Source organism: Schistocerca piceifrons, chromosome 2 (genome assembly GCF_021461385.2).
Source record: "Schistocerca piceifrons isolate TAMUIC-IGC-003096 chromosome 2, iqSchPice1.1, whole genome shotgun sequence".
NCBI lineage: Eukaryota > Metazoa > Arthropoda > Insecta > Orthoptera > Acrididae > Schistocerca > Schistocerca piceifrons.
The window spans coordinates 303,628,635-303,646,895 of NC_060139.1; the positions used below are offsets into that span (position 1 = coordinate 303,628,635).

Below are 18,261 nucleotides of genomic sequence, written 5' to 3' on the forward strand. Positions count from 1 at the left end.
TGCCTCGTGTAAGGAGGAGAAATGCGTACCATCACGCCATCACGTTTCCGACTTTGATAAATGTCGGATTATAGTCTATCGCGATTGCGATTTATCGTATCGCGACATTGCTGCTCGCGTTGGTCGAGATCCAATGACTGTTAGCAGAATATGGAATCGGTGGGTTCAGGAGGGTAATACGGAACGCCGTGCTGGATCCCACTAGCAGTCGAGATAACAGGCATCTTATCCGCATGGCTGGAATGGATCGTGCAGACACGTCTCGATCTTTGAATGAACAGAAGGGGACGTTTGCAAGACAACAACCATCTGCACGAACAGTTCGACGACGTTTGCAGCAGCATGGACCATCAGCTCGGAGACCATGGCTGCTGTTACTCTTGACGCTGCATCACAGACAAAAGCGCCTGTGATGGAGTACTCAACGACGAACCTGGGTGCACGAATGGCAAAACGTCATTTTTTCGGATGAATCCAGGTTCTGTTTACAGCATCATGATGGTCGCATCCGTGTTTGGCGACATCGTGGTGAACACGCATTGGAAGCGTGTATTCGTCATCGCCATACTGGCGAATCACCCAGCGTGATGGTATGGGGTGGCATTGGTTACACGTCTCGGTCAGCTCTTGTTCACATTGACGGCACTTTGAACAGTGGACGTCATATTCCAGATGTGTTACGACCCGTGGCTCTACCCTTCATTCTATCCCTGCGAAACCCTACATTTCAGCAGGATAATGCACGACCGCATGTTGCAGGTCCTGCACGGGCCTTTTGGATACAGAAAATGTTCGACTGCTGCCCTGGCCAGCACATTCTTCAGATATCTCACCAACTGAGAAATGTCTGGTCAATGGTGGCCGAGCAACTGCCTCGTCACAATACGCCGGTCAGTACTCTTGATGAACTGTGGTATTGTGTTGAAGCTGCATGGGCAGCTGTACCTGTACACGCAACCCAAGCTGTGTTTGAGCCAATGCCCAGACGTATCGAGGCCGTTATTACGGCCAGAGGTGGTTGTTCTGGGTACTGGTTTCTCAGGATCTATGCACCCAACTTGCGTGAAAATGTAATCACGTGTCAGTTCTAGTATAATACATTTGTCCAATGAATATCCGTTTATCATCTGCATTTCTTCTTGGTGTTGCAATTTTAATGGCCAGTAGTGTACCTTACAGTTTTTGGCACGGTAGTGGTCCTCCTGACAGACTCATCTGTGGCCCCGTACCACGTGATGTGCCTCGCCGACAGAACGTACTCGCACCTGGACACCGCCAGCAGCTACACGTCCCGGCACCGGCCCAGTGCGTCTCAGGCGCTGAGTGCCCCGCCGCCCGGTGTAAATAAGCCGTCCAGCGGTCCGCGGCTTGGCGGGTGCGGCGCCCACATAACTGTGCCGGCTGCGGCCGCGGCCGCGGCTGCTGTGCCCCCGTAACAACGGATCGCCGTTACCCGGCAAGGTCGCGCCTCCTCCCTCCTGCCTGCTCCCTGCCGTCTCACCCGAGCCGCGCATCACCGGCCGCACAGCCACCTAGGAGCTCAATCAGCGCCAGGGTACTCCGATCGTTACCCAAGTCCCATCACTACTAGCGCCGAATTTACCATCTACAGACGATTTGGGACCTTTGGAGAAAAGAGAACCACCTGGGTGAATATCAAGAGCTCAGATAGAGTGGCATGTATCCATGCATCAAAAAGGCCATTGAAACAACAAGCATGAAGTTCGCTGCAATAAAAGATCTAAATGGAGTCCCAATCATTAATAAAAACCAGCAGCTAGATAGATGGGTGCAGCACTATGCTAAACTATACTCAGAAGAGGTCAACATTTCTTCAGAAGCTTTGGGTACTTTACCAACTGTTGTGTTCATAGTTCCGCGTAGTTAGCGCGTACACAACTTTCCCACTAGAGCGCGCCCCTCTAAGCACAACAGCGCAGGTGCAGCGCTCGTCCGTCTCCGCACTACGAGATGGCGCTGTCTTAGAGACGGACCAAATTCTGCTTCCGCCGATCCGCGTATTAATATGTAATTCAGCCAATGAGATTGCTGCTAACGTAGAACCTTTTCTCCTCGCGGATCACACTCCCGCAGTGATACCTGAACGCGCGAGGTATTATAACGAGTGTACTGACCTCCTATGAGTCAGTCTGGATTAGTCTGCATTAGTCTGTAGTCAAGTTTCAGTCTGCGCCTAATAAGATTATCATATTCCTGTACATAGCCATGAAGATAAATGTATGGACACACTGTCAAGTATCAGAGATATGTGAGAATAAGTTAACGTACCAAGACCAAAGGAACTTCAGATTGTCAATTGTAAATAGCATCCAGAATCAAGTTAAGTAAGGCTTATGATTGTTATTATTTTAATAAATGTGTGTGAAAATTAATCAAGTTCTGTTTAAAGTAGGTCACCGTCAATCTGCTACTCTAAGCGTGCAAGTGGCATTTCTATCGTCTGACCTAATGGCAGAAGATAAACACGCCACGATAAGACCACGAGACATATTGCTGACACTCGCCTGCTTCGTTAGAGCGACAAGTCAAATAATCTGATGGTGTGTGTATCGAAGGTCTTACAGTACGCACACCACACCAACTTACCCAGTAATGTCTGAGCTTGATGATCCTCCGACCGTTGACGAATTAAAACTCGCACTTAAAAGTATAGAGCTAGGCAAGAGTACAGGCATGATAACTTACCAGCAGAAATAATCAAACTTGGCTGGGTTTTGCCGATATTGTATCAAATCCTACTGCAGTGCTGGGAAGAAGGCACAGTACTCCAAGACATGCGAGATGCAAATATAGTAACTATCTACAAGGGAAAAGGCGACAGAGGTAATTCTAACAACTATAGACGAAAATCTCTCTTGAGCATTTCTGGAAAGGCGTATGCAAGGATAAACCTGAAGAAACTGGCAACCTTGGCTGCTCGGACCTACCCTGAGTTACAGTGTGGATTTCGAAGTGGCAGATCCACAAGTGACATGATATTCACCTTGCGCCAACTACAAGAGAAGTGCTGCGAACACAGAGTGCCATTATATGTGGCTTTTGTTGACCTCAACAAAGCCTTTGACACCGTCAGTAGGGAGAGACTCTACAGCATATTGGAAACAAATTGGATGTCCCCCAACTTTGCTGTCTTTAATAAGATCTTTTCAAGACAATATGCGTGGCTCTGTAATCTTCGATGGCAGTACATCTAAACCATTCAGTATCAACTGTGGCGAAAGACAAGGCTGTGTGTTGGCACCTACACTTTTTGGAATTTCCCTCTCGGGTCTGCTCCAAGTGGCTTTCGAGAATTGCGATGTTGGAGTACATCTGCATACTAGGAAAAATGGAAGGCTTTTCAATATCATTCTTCTGAAGAGTAAGACAAAGCGCTCCGAGATAGTCGCTCTTGAAATCTTGTATGCTGATGATGCTGCAACTGTTGCGAACTCCGCAGAAGAGCTGCAAGAGCTGGTATCAAGATTTAGTCACGCATGCCACCTACTCTCGATGAGTGTAAACAGCACTAAGGCCGTAATTATGGTTCAGGGTGCTAACACAAGGCCTATTATCACACTAGATGGCACTACTCTGCAAGTCGTAGATAACTTCTGCTATCTTGGATCTACTATAGAATCAGACATCTCTGTTGACAAGGAAATTGATGCTCGCATTGGAAGAGCTGCGACAACTTTTGGCAAACTCTCTACACGTGTTTGGAAAAACAACAAACTCTCTTTGACCACCAAAATTCTTGTATATCAAACTTGCGTCCTCATCATCCTTTTGTATGCATCGGAACATGGACTACCTATGCTAAACAAGAACATGGCCTTAATGCTTTCCACATGCGGTGCCTGAGATCCATCCTCGGAGTAACGTGGAAGGACCGAGTGACCAACGAAGCAGTGCTATCTAAAGCTAACTGCAACAGCATTTCAGCTATCTTGAAGCAGAGACGACTTCGCTGGCTGGGACACGTCCACCGTATGGATCCTGACAGATTACCACGTGAGGTGATGCTTGGAGAGATCTCTACAGCCAAAAGACCTGTAGGACATCCTGTATTGAGGTTCAAGGACTCCTGTAAACGAGATATGCAGAGCTTTGGAATCGACACAAACAGATGGGAGGCACGGGCTAGCATGAGACCAGAGTGGCGTTATGATATATCATCTGGATGTCGAAGCATGATGAAGGCTTATTAGACAGATTAAGACAGAAAAAGCTTCGCAATGCTACCACTGCTCCTGCCTCAGCAGCCAGATACACTTGTGACAATTGCGGCAAGAGATGCCGTGCTGCCATTGGCTTGACAAGTCATATGAAAAAATGCAACCCGTAAACACACAGACACTGCAACAGTCATCTACCAAGATGTCGTGGCCTATATATACCGATAGAAAACCAGCCCTAAGCAAAGAAGGGAAAGAAGAAAGGTGGAAGCAGTATATACGTGGTCTATACAAGCTAGATGTACTTGAGGACGATGTTATGGAAATGAAAGAGGACGTAGATGAATATAAGATTGGAGATATGACACTACGTGAAGATTTGACAGAGTGCTGAAAGACCTAAGTTGAAACAAGGCCGTTGGAGTAGAAAACATTCCGCTAGAACTACTCATAGCCGGAGAGCCAGCCATGACGGAACTCTTCCATCTGATGAGCAAAATATAGGAAACAGGCGAAATACCCTCAGGCTTCAAGAAGAATATAACATTTCCACTACCATAGAAAGTAGGTGTTAATAGGTGTGAAAATTACCGAACTATCAGTTTAATAAGTCACGGCTGCAAAATATTGACACGAATTATTTACAGACGAATGGAAAAACTGGTAGAAGCCGGCCTCGGGGAAGATCAGTTTGGATTCCGTAGAAATGTTGGAACACGTGAGGCAATACTGACCCTACGACTTATCTTAGAATATAGGTTAAGGAGAGGCAAACCTACGTTCCTAACATTTGTAGTCTTACAGAAAGCTTTTGACGTTTATGGCTGCAATACTCTCTTTCAATTTCTGAAGGTAGCAGGGGTCAAACACAGGGAGCGAAAGGCCATTTACAATTTGTACAGAAACCAGATGGCAGTTATAAGAGTCGAGGGGCATGAAAAGGGAAGCAGTTGTTGAGAATGGAGTGAAACACGGGTGCAGCCTCTCTCCGATGTTATTCAATCTGTATATCGAGCAAGCAGTAAAGGAAACAAAAGAAAATTTTAGAGGAGGAATTAAAGTCCAGAGAGAAGAAATAAAAACTTTGAGGATTTCCCGATGACATTGTAATTCTGTCAGAGACAGCAAAGGACTTGCAAGAGCAGTTAAACTGAATGGACAGTGGCTTGAAAGGAGGATATAAGATGAACATCAACAAAAGTGAACGACTGGATGCCATTATACTAAATGTTGTCTGAGTACAAAATTACATAACTCAAACAGTTCACAATGACGTATTTGCGAAGGTAGGAATATAACGTTTTTCTAGTATTGTAATAATTAACTATCATAACATTTATTTTAGTACGAAATGCTTCTCACTTACCTTCCATCCCACATATAGGAAACACGAACAATGACACAGCAGATGATCACGTGCAACTATCGCCACAAAACTTACTGTCAGTATCACAGTGGTTTCTTTGTTTGGTTGTAAGTGTTCGCCATAAGGCTGCAGCTCTCTCCAAATCGCCGGCCGAAGTGGCCGTGCGGTTAAAGGCGCTGCAGTCTGGAACCGCAAGACCGCTACGGTCGCAGGTTCGAATCCTGCCTCGGGAATGGATGTTTGTGATGTCCTTAGGTTAGTTAGGTTTAACTAGTTCTAAGTTCTAGGGGACTAATGACCTCAGCAGTTGAGTCCCATAGTGCTCAGAGCCATTTAAACCATTTTTCTCTCTCCAAATCAATAAAGTGAAGAACCGACTTCTATCCTCACCTGGCTTCTACAGCCGTCTATACTTATATTATTAATGTTCAACTGTTAATAAAATTATGATACTGTATGTTACAGTGGCAACGGCCTTGCCGCAGTGGATACACCGGTTCCCGTGAGATCACCGAAGTTAAGCGCTGTCGGGCGTGGTCGGCACTTGGATGGGTGACCATCCAGGCCGCCATGCGCTGTTGCCATTTTTCGGGGTGGACTCAGCCTCGTGATGCCAATTGAGGAGCTACTCGACCGAATAGTAGCGGCTTCGGACAAGAATACTTTCATAACGACCGGGAGAGCGGTATGCTGACTCCACGCCCATCCTATCCGCATCCTCCGCTGAGGAAGACACGGCGGTCGGATGGTTCCGGTAGGCCACTCGTGGCCTGAAGACGGAGTATGTTACAGTATTAGGATTAAACTCTAAAACTAGGGTTATTAAACATAAGTAACTCTAACAATGAGACTATATTCAATAATAATAATGGCGATGGTGATGAAGAACTGTGTAGCAAAATTCACACATTAAAAATAAGCACAAACTGTCTCGACTGCAAAAAAAGTGTATTTCGGTGGTAACCGGTTTCGGTCAGTATTTGACCATCTTCAGACACTCATACTGAAATATAAACATAAAATGCATTTAGAGAGCTGTTTGATAATAGTAGTAACGTATTAAATACACCATATACAACAAACATTTGAACATGAAATTGCACCCATGATGTTAGGCGGTGGCAGTGAATGGAGCGGGTGTTGTAAGCCCACGACCGTGAGTTGCTAAGGAGAGCAACGCAGTTGTTCCTTAAATACACGATGCTCCGACCACTACATACCGAGTTTTGTCAGCGATAGCCAGTCAGGTATACAGGTCATAAAACAGTTGTTACAATAATGTAGATACGACCGAAACCGGTTACCACAGAAATAAATGTTTCTGCGGTCGAGACTTTTTGTGTCCATGTTTAAAGTACTTTTAGCTAGTCCACTGTTCCTCCATGAAAAATGTACTCAAAAATTACTGAAAATTCACACAGAAAAAATTTCAAACTTCATGGTCGGTGAGGATCGTCTTGTTATTGTCCTCAGGGCCGGCCGGAGTGGCCGAGCGGTTCTAGGCGCTACAGTCTGGAACCGCGCGACCGCTACGGTCGAAGGTTCGAATCCTGCCTCTGGCATGGATGTATGTGATGTCCTTAGGTTAGTTAGGTTTAATTAGTTCTAAGTTCTAGGGGACTGATGCCCTTAGCAGTTAAGTCCCATAGTGCTCAGAGCCATTTTTTTTGTTATTGTCCGCTTGTGATTAAATTTTGCACCTATTTTTTTCTATTGATTGGAACAAAAAAGGGGAAGGGGTGGAAGCTAAGCTTTTATATATACAGGAGCGAGGTTTCTACGGCTGCCACCGCCTCTCGCATCCCCATCTCCATCATTCACGGTCATTCCAGTCTCCTTCATTAAGACCTCTCGCCGCCATTGCTTCGTTGACGTCGTCTTTCCAGCATCTCGCAGGTCTACCGCGCTTTCTTCTTTGATATGGAGTCTATTGCCATATCCGGTTTGGCCATCTTGTGTCTGGCATACGCTGTAAGTGACCATACCAGAGTAGGCGCTTCCTTTCTATGTAGTCTAGGACTGTGCTTTTGACATTCATATCCTCTCTGATCCTATCATTTCTAATATGGTCAAGCCTGGAGAATCCACAACTCCGTCTCCAGAAATCCATCTCGACAGCCAGCAGGCGATCTTTCTGCCTCTGAGTTAGTTCCCACAACTCTGCACCATATGTTGTTATACTTTTAATAATTGTGTGGTAGATGGTATGTTTTGTTCTGCGCGTTATGTTTTTGTTCCAGAGAATACCATTTAGTTGTTTTATGGCTCGCTTGCCCTGGCCTATTTTATTGTTTACATCATCCATACTTCTACCATTGGACGACAGTGTCACTCCCAAGTACTTACAATTATGACACCCTTTAACAGTATCAGAACCGAGCTGTAAGTCGTTAACAGTATTTTCTCCCACTTTCAGGTATTCTGTTTTAGATACGTTTATGACAAGATCCCATTTTTCATATTCTTCTTTTAATTTGCGGAGCATGTAATTTGCATCTTCCTCATCTCCAGCTACTAACACTTGGTCTAAGCTTTTAGAAAGTTCAAAAATGAGGACCACCCAAATCTGCATCTTCCATGCGAGAATAAACAGTGGGTTTCTCACAACATTCTGTGTCATCCTGCACCATTGGTCGGCAGCAGCTGATAAGCCAATTGTAGTCCCATGCCGTTAACATCACAACAACTCCTGCGTCCTCGTGGGTTACCTCTCATGCAACAATATCGCGGTGCAGTTTTACGACACTACAATGCTCATGAGCACATGGCAAATGTTTCTATGAACTGTCTGCGTAACGTAAGATACTCACGTACCCAGCAATATCTCCAGACCTCTCACCGACAGAACACGTATGGGACTTGCTGGGACGTCAAATCCGTCCCAGTGCCACTATCCAGGATATCAAGAAAGTTGCAACACTTGTGGACGAGCTGCCTTAAGAGAGGATACATCGGCCTTACGCTATCCTTCCCAGGTGCTCAGGGCTGAGGATGTGCAACGTCATATTGATTAGTGTGCTCATACTGCCAAGTTCTTTGTAAATTTGACTTGACTTTGTAATCACTCCAATAAAACAGATACCCTCTCACTCATTGAAGTTTCATTTCGCTTTCTCCTCCCCTCCTAGGTAGTTAAGTTTCTGTTTGTCAGGTAGTGTACATTCACACTGTTTTCATTTTTTAATCTCATCAATTCATAAAATCATAAAAAGTGAAACAAAATGTTGCGCAACTAAATTATAAACCTTGAATGACGCGTTATGGTTATCCAAGGACTGAGACAAGGATGCTGCTTAGCGTCTACCCTCTTCAAAATGTTTTTGAATGAAGAACGGGAAAAGAAACTGCAAAAACATGAGAATTACTGTAGGTGATGACACCGTGTTCTCCTTCAATTTCGCCGACGATCACGTGATTTTCGCCGAGGGTGTTCATTCTACACTGCTGGTCACCCAAAACGTAACACCCTGAAAACATCGAGAGGCTTCGAGCCCGTTTCGGAGTTCAACCGAGGAAGAATAGTCGCGCTATTGCGGATTATCCTACAGAGAAATTGGCGATCGTTTCGGACGGAACCAAGCAACTGTGATGCGGATCTGTAATCACTGGATGCAGAAGGGAACAATGGACCGACGAAACCGATTGCACCCACCTCATTGCCCTATTGCACAGGCATATTGTGCGCATGGCAGTGATGGATAGCTCACATCACGAACCACATCACAACAAATTCGGTTTGTTGCCCAACAACCGTGTCCGCGTGTACCATTCGACGGTGTCTGGACAAAGTGGACTGTCCACAAGGTGTCCATTGCTGCGCTTACTTCTGAGTAAACGGTACAAGCGTTTGCGCCGGCAGTGTTGCGATGAACGACGGACATGGACACAGAATGGGACAACCTTGTTTTTACCAACGAATCCCGATTCTCCTTGCACCATCACGATGGTAGGATTAGAGTCTGGCGACACCATGGTGACAGACAGTTACACTGTTGCCTTATACATCACCGTACTGGTCCTACATCCGCTATTATGGTTTGTAGTGGTACTGGATTCCACTTCCACATCACCTCCCTCCAGTACGCATTGCCGGTACAGTAACTAGCCAGCGTTACATCCCTGCCGCGCGGGATTAGCCGAGCGGTCTAGGGCACTGCTGTCTTGGACAGTGCGGCTGGTCCCGGCGGAGCTTAGAGTCCTCCGACGGGCATGGGTGTGTGTGTTTGTCCTTAGGATAATTTAGGTTAAGTAGTGTGCAAGCTTAGGGACTGATGACCTTAGCACTTAAGTCCCATAAGATTTCACACATTTGAACATTTTTTTGTTACATCTCTGATGTGTTGGAGCCTGTTGTCTTCCCCCTACCTTCGGAGCTTGCCGACGGCCACATTGCGCGACCACGTGGGGGACGCAATGTTCAAGACTTCTTCGTCGCCCATCGGACTGCGTTACTACCTAGGCCTCCATGTTCTCCCGATCTCTTGCTTATCGATAACGTCTGGTCGATGACTGCTGAACGACTGGCTCGGATACACCACCCGCTGCTACACTAGATCAACTTTGGCAATACGTGAAAGCATCATGGACTGCTTGACCCCAAAACATATCCAGAGCCTCTTTGATTAAATGCCGAGGAGTCTAACAGCAGTTATAGCTAGCGATTTCGGCAACACTTAATACTGATTTCATCATTCCTGACTTCACATGGGGCGATATTTTCAGACATATCATCTTTACACAATGTGTTATCTCCCAAATCAGTTTCGCTATGGTATCTCCGATCCTTGTCGGTGTTGCACTTTGGATGGCCAGCAGTGCATGTAAAACAGGTTAAGGAAGAATATCGGCATTGTGCTATAAAAATAAAGTTTCACAAACACTGAACACTTTGTTGTCCTAGAAAGGAAGATTGTTATGAGTGGTAAACGTACAGTAAAGTGTAATCAGTCCAATAAATATTTAGTACAATCATTTCGTACAGGAATGGAAGCAACGAGGAGTTAAAGTACAGAATAGGGAATGGAAAGGAATAAGTTAAGGAACTACACTCCATTATTTCGAATATAAATACGTCAAAAATTAAAAGGAGGTTATATAACAAAAAATGGTTCAAATGGCTCTGAGCACTATGGGACTTAACATCTATGGTCATCAGTCCCCTAGAACTTAGAACTACTTAAACCTAACTAACCTAAGGACATCACACAACACCCAGCCATCACGAGGCAGAGAAAATCCCTGAGCCCGCCGGGAATCGAACCCGGGAGTGGGAAGCGAGAACGCTACCGCACGACCACGAGACGCGGAGGGTTATATAACACTGCAAGGCCGTGCTAAGAAAGAAAACTCCAGAATTTTTATGTGAAAACTCTGAAGGCTTTATTAAATAATAAACGTTATTAAGATTCTGTATCTTTATTCTCCACGTCTGCATATTTGCAGCCATCTGCCGCTACAGGGCGCCGAATTGTAGCGTGTATCTTGGCGGTACGTAACATATCTATGTTGCTGTGTAAAAAAGGACTTGCGCTAATCGAGTTTAGAATTAGAAGAGTGCGTCTAAACCTGGAGCACCCCGTTCTTTAGAATGATAATATCAGACACCACACGAGCGCTGCGAAGTCTGCAACAATACTACGCCTCGGATTCACTGTCATACATCATTCTCCATACATGCCCGACTTGGCCCCATCCGATTTTCATCTTTTTCCAAGACTTAAAGAGCTCCTTCAAGAACTTCACTTTGATAGTGATGAAGCAGTGCAAGCAGAGGTGAGGTAGTGGCTCCATCAACTACGTCAACCATTCTACAGTGACGGCTTCAAGAAGCTAGTCTCTCGTTGGGAGAAGTGTGTTCGACGCCAGGATGATTATGTTGAGAAATAAATTGTAGACTTGAATAATAAAGATGTAGAATGTTAATAATGTGTATTTTATAAAGCATTAAGTGTTTCTGTACTACTTTTCAGCACGCCCTCTTAGTGTTGAGAGCGTTGCTCTGTATGGTGCTGAATTGTGGGAAGTCTCTAGAGTCAATGGAAAGAAATTGAAAGCAATGGAAATGTAGGCTTGGAGACAAAGTTGTGAAGTAACGAGAGGAAATAAAGTATGAAACGAAGTGCTACGACAACAGATGACAGTTTCCAAGGACATTGTAGACACAACTGAAAACAAACGCCTATCATCATACGGACATATTAGAAGAACACCAGAGGAAAGATGTCCCTTTAAAATATGGTACTGGAGACGTCCACGACACAGAAAAAGAGGAAGACACCAGCTACGAGGGTGAGTCAAATGAAAACCTTAAATGTGTTATAAGAAATCGAATTTTCACGCCGTTGTCCTGTAAGTTGGTAAGCGTGCTACAAACAGCGTGCAGAATCGCCTGCAGGTGGCAGCATATTGCAGATGCACACATACCGTCGCACTGTCAGTATAAAGGTGGCCGCCCCACTTGCGACTTGCACCAGGGAAGAAAAGCGTTTCGTTATTCGGTTTTCGCGTAGTGAAGGTGTGAAACCTATTGAAATTAATCGACGAATGAAGGTTCAGTACGGTGATGCATCTTTGTCACAGCAGCAAGTTTACGCATGGAGTAGGAAGTTTGAAAATGGTGTGACTTCAGTGGAAGATGTTCCTCGTCCAGGTCAGGCACAACACATTGTGACTCCACAGAACACTGAAGCAGTTGAAGCCATAGTGAGGGAAAACCGCCGAGTGACACTGAATGACATTGCAGCATGTTTACAGATTAGTCATGGGTCAGCACACCACATTGTGCATGATGTGCTTCAGTTTCACAAAGTGTCTGCAAGATGGGTGCCACAGCAGCTGACTCCAGAAATGAGAGAACGACATGTTGATGCTTGTGAAGAACTTCTTCGGCGCTTTGAACGAGAAGGTGATGGCTTCCTTTCAAGAATCGTTACTGGGGACGAAACCTGGGTTCACTTCCACCAACCGGAAACTAAGACAACGAGCAAGGAATGGCGCCATTCCTCATCACCTAAACCAAAGAAGTTTCGAACAGAACCATCAGCAGGGAAGGTTATGTTGACTCTCTTTTGGGACGAAAAACGCGTCATTTTTTAGCATTACATGCCTGGAGGGACCACTGTCACCAGTGCATCATACACAGATCTCCTAAAAAATCATCTGCGGCCTGCAATCAAATCAAAGCGACGTGAATTACTGTCAGCAGGTGTCCTTTTGCAACATGACAATGCAAGGCTCCACACTGCCCGTACAACACTTGAAACAATCACACACCTGCATTTTGAGTGTCTCCCTCATTCACCAGACTCACCAGACCTTGCCCCAAGTAATTTCCATATGTTTGGAGCACTCAAAGACGCAATAGGAGGAAAGAAGATCAGTTCTGATGAAGAGGTACGCCACGCAGTGCATGATTGGTTGCCCGGACTACCAAAAGAACTTTTTATGAAGGAATTTATGCATTTTGTATGCATAATCGCGGGTTAACAAATCAGTTGCGTCTACATTGGCGTGAGCATAGCTGCACGCCGCGGCGGCGGAGCGCCCAAAAAACACTTACGCACTCTTTGATGACTCAAGCTGCTATGCGTCCTCTCTGTTGGTAACGCGACTGAGACTCTCCATACGCAAAGACAAACAAGGGCGCAGCTACTACCATTTCGTCGTTGCTATCGTTACATTTCAATGAAGTTCTCTTTGCTATTACCCGACTATTTCCAATATATTCATTATAATTACAATCAATTATATACAGTCAAAATTAAATACACTAGTGCTGCGATTACGTATTACAATATAGTTTCTGTAACACAGCTTACAACTTCAGAATCAAAAGTGCAGTGCAAGTTACCAACAAATATTAAACGGCGAAAATATTGGATGTTGCAGAAGGTATATCATCTGCATTTTCGGTGATACAAGTTTCCTTAAATTCGCTCGAGACCAGACAGAACAGAAATACACTACTGGCCATTAAAATTGCTACACCACGAAGATGACGTGCTACAGACGCGAAATTTAACCGACAGGAAGAACATGCTGTGATATGCAAACGATTAGCTTTTCAGAGCATTCACAGAAGGTTGGCGCCGGTGGCGACACCTACAACGTGCTGACATGAGGAAAGTTTCCAACCGATTTCTCATACACAAACAGCAGTTGACCGGCGTTGCCTGGTGAAACGTTGTTGTGATGCCTCGTGCCCTGAGGAAAAATGCGTACCATCACGTTTCCGACTTTGATGAAGGTCGGATTGTAGCCTATCGCGATTGCGGTTTATAGTATCGCGACATTGCTGCTCGCGTTGGTCGAGATCCAATGACTGTTAGAAGAATATGGAATCGGTGAGTTCAGGACAGTACAACGGAACGCCGTGCTGGATCCCAACGGCCTCGTATCAGTAGCAGTCGAGATGACAGGCATCTTATCCGCATGGCTGTAACGGATCGTGCAGCCACGTCTCGATCCCCGAGTCAACAGACGGGGACGTTTGCAAGATAACAACCATCTGCACGAACAGTTCGACGACGTTTGCAGCAACATGGACTATCAGCTTGGAGACCATGGCTTTGGTTACCCTTGACGCTGCATCACAGACAGGAACGCCTGCGATGGTGTACTCAACGACGAACCTGGGTGCACGAATGACAAAACGTCATTTTTTTCGGATGAATCCAGGTTCTGTTTACAGCATCATGATGGTCGCATCCGTGTTTGCCGACATCGCGGTGAACGCGCATTGGAAGCGTGTATTCGTCATCGCCATACTGGCGTATCACCCGGCGTGATGGTATGGGGTGCCATTGGTTACACGTCTCAGTCACCTCTTGTTCGCATTGGCGGCATTTTGAACAGTGGACGTTCCATTTCAGATGTGTTACGACCCGTGACTCTACCCTTTATTCGATCCCTGCGAAACCCTACATTTCAGCAGGATAATGCGCGACCGCATGTTGCAGGTCCTGTACGGCCCAATCTGGATACGGAAAATGTTCGACTGCTGCCCTGGCCAGCACATTCTCCAGATCTCTCACCAATTGAAAACGTCTGGTCAATCGTGGCCGAGCAACTGGCTCGTCACAATACGCCAGTCACTACTCTTGATGAACTGTGGTATCGTGTTGAAGCTGCGTGGGCAACTGTACCTGTACACGCCATCCAAGCTCTGTTTGACTCAATGGCCAGGCGTACCAAGGCCGTTATTACGGCCAGAGGTTGTAGTTCTGGGTACTGATTTCACCCAAATTGCGTGAAAATGTAATCACATGTCAGTTCTAGCATAATATATTTGTCCAATGAATACCCGTTTATCATCTGCATTTCGTCTTGGTGTAGCAATTTTAATGGCCAGTAGTGTAGGATGAAGTTCACTGGGCACGATGGCTCCACAAATAAAATCTAAACGATCGGCTGCTGTCATAATGAGATTGTTAACACATCCTGGAGAGCCACTAAAAATTAACGATGTTCTACATCACGTTTAGTGCTCTGCATTCAGTTAAGCCAGAGCAGGTTTTTCCCCGTAACTAGGTTTAATCTCGGCCTCTGAGCCTGTAGCTACCTTCCTCTGACAACAGCGTAATGTTAACTGTTAGAGACAGTTTACTGACGACAATCTGTAACGGATCATTAACGACATTTCAAGTGCTTGTCGCTTTTATGTTCGACGTGTATTGCAGATATACAACTTTAGTGACAAATTCTGGGACTTTGCTTTTAGTTTGAAAAAGTCATGAAACTGTTGACTGAGAAATAAATGGTGGCACACGCTATCGTCTATCGTGGGTTCTGCGTAGAACAGGCTCACACTTAATTATGAAAGACACAAAAGTATTAGTGCTCCGTTAATTGGCTGCCTGTGCTTGCTGTCCACGATATTCCACACTAGTTATTATACCAGTGATGGTCGATACATTTACCCTACTGTCTCTTTCACAAATACCATAAACTTTTACAATATCTTATTTCAGAACTCTTTTGAACACTAGATATTCAGTCGTCGTCATTAGTGAACAGCCAGACAGTTAGTTGTCATGCACATTTCTTCAGTTTATTCTTATGGCTGCTATAGCCTTCATATTTCACGATGAACTCAATTTAGTGCAATTGCTGTGTTACTCCTACTTTTTCCCATCCGCGTCCCCCTTGTTTGTGTGAATTCCTAAGGGACCAAACAGATGACGTCATCGGTTCCTAGACTTACGCACTACTTAAACTAACTTATGCTATGGTAAGAGCAACACACACACCCATGCCCGAGGGAGGACTCGAACCTCCTGCGGGAGGGGCCGCGCAATCTGTGACATGGCGCCTCGAACCTCACGTCCATTCCGTGCGGCCATCCCCATTGATGGTATTATGAACCCCTCATTACTCGCTAAGTGTTTCCTAAGCCATAAAATTCGCCTTATTGTTACGGTATCTCAGGTATTTCAAGTAGCATTTGCTCTTCGAAGAAACTCTTCATTTATTATATGGCCAATAAATTTGACATAATTGCCTACATCTTCCACTAATTACTCCTGTTTTCATAATCCAAAGTACAGATTTCAAAGCCACAAATTCACTTTTGTACTGTATTTTCTAATATGAATAAGACACATGTTAGTTGAGCAGTTCTGCTCCGTCTAAAATCACACCTGCAACTACATCCACAGAAACATATTTTTCTGCACTCCCCCATTTTTCCAGTTCCATTTTCTAGTGTCATGCGAGAAGAACACCTGAGAGCAAGGGTTGGTATAAGCTCGAATATCTCTGATGTCATCATCATGATAATATCGCGAAATATAACTATGTTGGAGTAGGTAATGCGTTGTCTCGTTCTTCTTGTATGGTATGCCTCACGAACTGGAAATTCGCTACTCTCGCAGTATCTGCCACGGGAGTGACTGAACGTGACGCCCTTATGCAGATTACGTGAATCTGTGACAAAGCGGTCAATTTTTCTTTGTTTCTATTTATGTCTCTCCTACTTCTGGTAAGAACGAGTCCCAGGCTTAGGAGCCACCCTCGAACGAAGCGTATGTAAAATATAGCCTACCTGCTGCGAGAGCGAGTGAATTATATTTCCTTTGTAACCTCGGTTTAGTGTCTTCCTTTCCTAAGTTTTATGCGATCGATTCATTTTAAATCTCTTTGGAGGCGTAAACCTAAATATTTAGTACTATAGTTGGAATCACGAACGATGGCGATCTTGTTCTGCGCACCTGCGTCACGCATACTCCTACAGCCAATGAGCGTTCAGTAGTGTTCTGAGCGCTCTGCTCTGAATACCGTAGCTAATACGAGCATTTAACGTGATCATAGCGAGTTGTTTAAGTGAATTTATATTTCATTTGTTGCGAGTTGTCATTGCTGACGGAGATAGTAAGTGGTACATTCTGCATAAGCAAGCCAGAGACATAATTTTCAGGATATTTGCTTCCTTCAAGCGAAAAGAACGCGCATGCCCGTAACGCGAATGTCTCTTGGGATCGTCAACAATGACATTTCCGTCCGTGCCTCGACATGTGGGATACGCGATCGTTCGTGGATCGGACTATAGTGACTGCTCCAGTGATTGGTCACCAATTTGTAATCAAAGTATAATGTGTTTTCATTTCTTTTACGCAGAATTCGTTACATTTGTTTATGTTGTGGGTCAGCTATCAGCCGGTTGAGGCATAGCGCTATATACCGTATCGTCCCTATTGAGTGCAGTATGAGTCACGCGCAGGAGATGTGGCGTCAGATGCTCGAGTGCATGTAGTTTCTAAGCGACCTCATAGAGGTCACTAGCTGACGGACACCGTTTGAGCTGCAGTCAAAATACTGTCTTTTTTATTTGCGGTTTTGTTTGTTCAATTTTCTAATTGTTTATTAATTACTATTATAATAGTGCTTAGTTATGGGAGTGAACGAAGGTGTGAATGTGAAATAATGTTTCGTGTGAAGATTTTATACTAGACATCGAAGTAACTGTTCTCGTGAGGAATTTCGAGAATAACATGTTTGTTTGTCATTCGAACTAGGGAATTAGTTATGAACTATTTCGTCAATTTATGGCACTCAGGAAATGAGATTATGATTTCGGTAGAGTAATTTTGTTAAGAGGGAGCTAATTTTATGTTAGTGGGTTTTCAAAATTTATGTAGGTCAATTTACTGTTCTGTTTCAGAGACAAATTTTGATTGGTTCTGTATATACAGTACGTGCGGGATTGCCTGGTTTGATTCTGCTTTCCGATTGGCTGTGATTCAAATGGATCAAATGGCTCTGAGCACTATGGGACTTAACGTCTGAGGTCATCAGTCCCCTAGAACGTAGAACTACTTAAACCTAACTAACCTAAGCACATCACACAAATCCATACCCGACGCAGGCTTCGAACCTGCGACCGTAGCGGTCAGCGGTTCCAGACTGAAGCGCCTAGAACCGCTCGGCCACTCCGGACGGCGATTCGCTGTGATGTTTCTCTGTCAAAGAGAACTTAGCACATTCGCGAGTATTTTGGGAATTAGAAACTTCTTTTGTGCAGAGAGACGAACAGAGTCGGGGCTTGGATCTCGTAGTGATGAGACCTATTGATAGGTGCACCGATGACAATTATTAACTTTGTAAAATTTCGGTACCGTACCAGAATGTTTGAGAGGTGCTGCAAAGTGCGGAAGAGAGTTCGCTTTAATGCATAATGTGAAATTCGGAACTTTTGATGACGTTTTGAGCAGCAAAATACCG

At 44.8% G+C, this 18,261-nt stretch overlaps 1 pseudogene; it reads left to right on the forward strand.

Annotated features, from left to right (window-relative positions):
- The first annotated feature begins 6,010 nt into the window (after positions 1 to 6,010).
- LOC124778622 lies at positions 6,011 to 6,128 on the forward strand (annotated as a pseudogene).
- The last annotated feature ends 12,133 nt before the right edge of the window (positions 6,129 to 18,261 follow it).